We start from the raw sequence: 6,181 nt of genomic DNA, 5'->3' as shown, positions 1-6,181 counted from the left end.
CCAGCCCACCGCCCCGCGCCCAGGGCGGGAGCTCAGGGACACGAGCAGCCCTCCAAAGCGGAGCAAAGCCCGGAGCAGGCCTCTCCACCACCGCGCACTTCCAAACACAGCTGGGTTTCACTTTTTTAATGCATGAAAGTCACCTTAATGAAAAAAAATCTGAACCGAAACGTGACGGCCAGGCCCACAGCCCCCCCACTGAGGCGCAGGGTCTTGTCCCGGGACGTTGGCTGCAGGAGCAGCCATCAGCTTCCATTTGAGACAGATGCTGCCACAGTGAACACAAGGGTTTAAGAAGCACGGCTGTTAAATGCAACTTCTGCCCCATTGTGCTGCCACACTAACGAGCTTCAACCCAGAGTTTCGGTTTCCCCCTCCCACACCCACCATCTAGCCCTGTAAGCGCACCACAAGGTGCCGGGAGATGAAGCACAGCCTGGCAGCGGAAGCCGAGGTCCTGGACTCAGCAGAAGCAAGTCCTGCAAACGGTTCATGACTTGTCCCCTGGCCGCTCTCTTTGCCGGCTTCTCCACCTTTGGAAGGAAAGCAACGCTCTCCTGCTCATCCTGCCCAGGCACCTCCACTCTGCTTTGTGTGCTACACAGCCTCAGCTGGCGCCAAAGAGCTGTGTCCTGCGAGGAAAAAACACTTCAGTGGTGTCACCTGTCTTTCGTATTTTTGAAATATCACCCCACACTCTGCTGGAAGGCCAGCACACACGGCACACGGGCTCTCAGGCCCCCATCCAGCTCCCCTTCTACATGGGCCACAGACCTCAAGAGTCTTTGATACAGGCTGCGTCTGGCCCAGAGCAAGGCGCCCACGCACACATGTCCACACATTTCTGGCCAGTTAGCCCGAGCGGGCGGCTCCTTCTCCCCTCTGACCGCAGAGGTGGCCCGGAGGCCCAAATCCAAGGCATTTTAGGAAGGTCCATCCCACCAGCAACTACACGGAGCCGCTGATGGTCAGTCGCATGCAGGAGCCTGCTGACTCAGTTGAACCTTCCCAGCATCCGCCAAAGCGCTCAGGACTTCAGCTTTGCAGGAAGCATCTCCGATAGATTCAATTTGTTTCCATTAGAGACTGCCAATTAATCTTTATTATGAATCGCATACATACTCCTCTGCTATGCCCTGCACATGGCCCTCCCAGTCCCCACACAAGCAGGTCTCACGGAAAACCCATCTGCCAGGACCACGCTACCAGACCCCACTGAGCAAACGCAGAGGATAAGTGGAAGATAATAACAAATAAATCTATGCGGGAATCAGCCGGATACAGAGCAAAGCTGAGTGGTTATTCTGAAGTCTCACAGCAGAAGCTAGATCAGATCCATCAGGATCCGCTGGCTGTTGCCGACAACTCCACCGAAGCACACACGAGCTACGCCCAGGCGAGCCAGCTGGCCCTTGGGTCTCACTTCCCCACGTTTTGTCAAGCAAGACAATTAAGCCAATGGAAATTTTATATCTGTTTCTGCGATTAATATTTAGCAGTTTCCTACCAGCCCAAAGGGATGGAACTTTCTTCTCTTTTGCACAGAACCATTTTATTAAATGGGCTGTCAAGCTTAAGCCTTAATGCCTCCTCCAACCGGGAACCAAGCTTCCCTCCTGCACAAGCCATAATCCCAGAAAATAATTTGGTATGGGAATTTTTCCAAAATTTTCTGAGCAAAGTGGAAAGAGAGCAATAGGCAGGAAATGAGAACAGACATAAAGGAGGGGATGCAGCTACTGCAACAGAAGAAGTGAAGCGAAGCTAACAAGCAACGACAAATTAACCCGAGCTGCAGTTCCCCTATGAAAATGGGAAAACACACATTGGTTTTCTTTGGGCTCAGGTTTGCCTTTTTAACATTTTTATATGGCAAATCCATCAAAACTCTAGCTCTGTTATCAATGTACACAGCAACTAAGGGCCCCAGAAGTACAAGCAATCACCCCTTTACCCCTGTGCAGCCAGATGCACCATCAGACACTGCTGTCCTCAGGGTCCCCGGGATGCTTCTCGCCTGCCAGCCACACGACAGAAGATGCTGCTATTGATTCACAGCAGTCTTCCTGCCAACAATAACCAAATAGATCGTATCAGTGACCTGAATTTTGCCAGGGTTAAAGAAAAGCTTTGGGAAGCAAGATGAAATTAAACAGCCAATCAACACAACGCCCAACTTTCTGCAAGATTTACGATGCTGTACCATAGACAGTTGCATCTACATAATTAAAACTGCTTAGTTTTGCTGCATTGAAGCAACAAATCATGCATTTGACAGTAACGAGAAGAAGACATTTATTCATCTTTCTGGCCAGATAGACCAATTAAAATTGTATGTCTGAAAACACTTGCTTTAAATTGTACATCTAAGGGTCTACCGTATTCTGTACTCCGCAAGTAGCTTTAATGTGGCAGTTGTAAACATGCAGCCATATCTTTATTGGCATCTATTTTTAATGCAGCCATTCCTGTCTGCAAACCTAAGACAGACAAATAAGAAAAGCTGCCTCCTAAAAAGTATCCTTAATATTTTCTTTCTGGTACGGCCAAGCAAGCATCTGCTGCCAGTCCTGGGGCCAGCGCTCTCCTCTCCTGACAGCTGAGGAAGGACGCAGATCAGCAGCAGAAGGACAGGACGGACCCAGGGCACGATAACTGACAGGAGAGACCACACCACGGGAAGGCGCCTGTCAGCGGCGCGGGTTTTCGGGGGCGAGGTCCCCATGCATGGGCAGATGGCGAACGCTGCGGCGAGCTGCAAGGACAGCCAGCCTGCAGCAGGAGCGGCACCGACCCGGAGCCGCAGGCACCCGCATCACCACCGACACCGTGCAACCGTGCCCCTGCTATCGGCCCCCCCAGCGCACTCTGCAGCACCCAGCAAGAGCGCGTGCAGCGGGGGGCACTCGGGGACCCGCGCACAGGCGGGCACACGCCCCGCACGCACCCGCTATCTTCCCAAAGCACCGTCAGGACGGCTCCTTCCCACCACGAGCAGAGCAGACACAATTCTCCAGGGAGGGAAAGAAGATACAGAGTCATTATGGCTGATAAATCACCCCTGCGCACGACGATTGTTCACCAGTTAAACTCCACTTACGCCAATCGTGCTCCCCACACAAAGCGTGGGCTCATTGATTTTTTTAACTGAGGCTGCAGCACCCCGGAGCACAGGAGGTCGGGGCAGGGCTTGGCCCCCGCGTTGCAGTTACAGCCCGAGCAAGAGGGCTTTCAGCAACTTTCATAAGGAAAAAAAAAAAAAAAAAAGAAAAAAAAAATCACTCTAAGCAACATTTTTTATTTCCCCCACCACGTAATCCCCAGCGGTCTGGCTCGCTCCTCTGGTAATACGCGGGCAACCGGGGCTCTTTGATGCGCTGCAGGATGGCCATGGCCTCGCGAGAGCCCCAGGCGCTGGCCGCCGCCTTGCACCGCCCGGGCTGCGCTGGCAGACCACCCTGGCCAGCACCCTCGCCAGTTCCAGTCCTCGCTGACATCCACCTTTTAAAGGCGCCCCAGCTGTGAACTGCTTTCACTTCCCCCCGTGCTGATGCATCCCCTGGAGTCCACATGCAGGGCTTTCCACCCTTCTCCCTGCCATTTTCTAGACCATGGGGACCACCACTGTGCTGTGTTCAGATTCCAGCCTCATCCTCCATACCAAGACATCATTTCTTCAAACTTTCATCTTTTATCACCTTCATATGTCAGCTCTTCAGTGCCAACATTCTGTTTGTCAGTCTCCCTCGCCACTGCTCCCCCTTTTCTCTCTCCCTATTTCCTTTCCATTTTAGTCTATCTCTGGAGATCTGGGCATCCGTCTTCATCAGGGTAGCAGGGGTTTAGATACGAATAGAATAACAACTAAATCCCTGAGGGAAACAAACAGGGTTTCTGGGATAACGAGGTGGCCTACATGGAATCCCTAGGCTGCGCCAAGAGAGATCAGGCCTTGCAGAAGGGCAGCAGCAGTGGAGCTGGGTGTTGGTGGCCACTGCCACAGCCTCAGAAGAACGTTTAGGTGGTGACAAACCCTCCCCCTGTCGGGCTTTGCTGACATGGACGACACACAGCTCCGTCGCGCTTGCACACGCGGTACACGACTAATCAAAGGAAAAACCCCACTCCCCCCGCAGAGCATCCTCAGCAGCCGGTCCTCCTCGGGTCCCTGCCAACGTAACGACCAACCGGCGACGCGTCACTAAACCGTTCTGCCCAGGTACATTTCCTTCCACTGCTCCTATTTAATGATGAACCACGGCTACAACAGACCCCCGCACCGCTTCCTCTGGAGCCAGGTGTTTATCCTCCTCCAACCGTCTGGCAAGGCGGGAAGGTCAGAGCCACCCTGGTCCCCGCCGGGAGGTGACAGCGGGGGTGATGGCTGTCAGGATGCAGCCGCAAGCACCGGAGCCGCCTCACCTGACCGAGGTCACCGCGAGACCACCTTGGTCCTGCGATGGACCCGATGTGTCTCAGGGATGGAGCTGCTGCCACCTCCAAGGCGGCGGGCAGGCAGCCTTGGGGCCTGGCTCCTCCCGCCTCGCCCCAGCTCCAGGAGCAGTTAAACCCTGACCACACTCAAATTAACACTTATTCAGATGAAAATACAGACCAAGTAATGGTCATTTCTGGAGGCACAATCAGGCACAGAACAGTACCAAGGAAATTATTATCAGCCCACCAGCAAACTCTGTCTGCGTTACAGCTGCCCAGAACGCCATCGCCGAGGTGCAATAAAACACCCCTATACGTAACCCCAGCGTTAACCGGCTAACATAAGGAAACCATGAGGCTACAGAAGTCAGGCCAAGAGTGATCATGGCAAATGAGTATTCCAGTTACAAACAACTGGAGATATCTGCAGCGAAGCTTTTGGAACAGATCAGATCCAGTCCTGCCCCCAGCTACGCCCCTGCAGCCCCGAGCATCGGAGAAGCAGGAACCGCCTGGCCCAGGACATCTTCCAGACCAACATGGAAACGTGGGACAGCCTCCGTGCACAAACGCAAGCCCCTTCCCGTAAAACAGAACAATACCACAGGCTAAAGGAATATTGCATCTGCTTAACTGCAGGGTGCAGTAACATCAATTTGCCCAAATTACACCCAAGCAGAAAGGTAATTGGCAGTGAGCAGAGCGTGTTGTGACTGTCACATCACTCTTCAAAGCCAGCTACAAAAGACTGAAACGCAGGAAAGTAAACAGTGGCACGAAACCAACAGACAGCCCCTTCCCCAAAACCCCTCCGTCTGGCACCGCGCTGCAGCATTCCAGCAGCTACTTCTGCCAGGCGGAGTGTGCGAGAGGAGGCACCGCTCAGCTGGGCTCGAGATCCAACACGCTAAGCGACCTCTGGAGAAAACGGGAAAGCGGTTTAATTTGCACATTCACGGGTTAATTTGCAGAAAAGCTATTTTATGTCTTGAATTAACTCTGTCTTAACCAGAGACTTGAACGTGACACACTGGTGAGCGCATGCCCGTATGAAACAGCCAAGCCAAGGGAGATCAGGGCCGATTTTACGTAACAGCCGGGGGACTCAAAGGGGGGCAACTTAATGAGAAGGCGTTAAGTAAGCAGCTGAGCATCCTCAAGGTGAAAGTGGGAAAAGGAACTGTCATCAACCAAGAGAATTAGGAACTGCTGCTGCAACGAGTAATTTACAAACTGCAGTTATCCAAGAGCTCGGTTGATACAGTTTGCCAGTGATGCCAAGAACCCTACGTTTGTCAGAGAGGGATGGCTACAACAGACTCATTTTTTTTCTGTCTGGCCGCACACACTCAGTGTTTCACCAGACTGCAGCCATTTCTGATGTCTCGGAGGGTACCAACTTTCCACAATAAGTCTAACTGTAACATTAATTTGGAGCCAGACGTTTGATGCTCAGCGGTCTCGATAGAAACAGCCTTTAACTGTATTCTTCTCCAATGCGCAGAAATAAAGCGGTCTGCTTCACAGGTCTCCCTCCTGCAATGCTGGGGCTTGCATAATAATGATTCTGCCCCCTGAAATCGCGGGGCCCGGCGCACGGCAAAGTTCCTTCCGTAAGACCCGCAGCATCGATGTGCGTCCGCCCCAGGGAGGCCCTGACCGGCTCCTTGCAAAGACGCTGGAGCGAACGCGATGTCCCCTCGGGTCACGGCTGCTAAAACGCCCGAGCCCGCGCTCCCCCCCG

The sequence above is a fragment of the Egretta garzetta genome, unplaced genomic scaffold (assembly GCF_000687185.1).
Source record: "Egretta garzetta isolate BGI_Z169 unplaced genomic scaffold, ASM68718v1 scaffold332, whole genome shotgun sequence".
Lineage (NCBI taxonomy): Eukaryota > Metazoa > Chordata > Aves > Pelecaniformes > Ardeidae > Egretta > Egretta garzetta.
Note: the sequence above shows the minus strand (reverse complement) of the source record.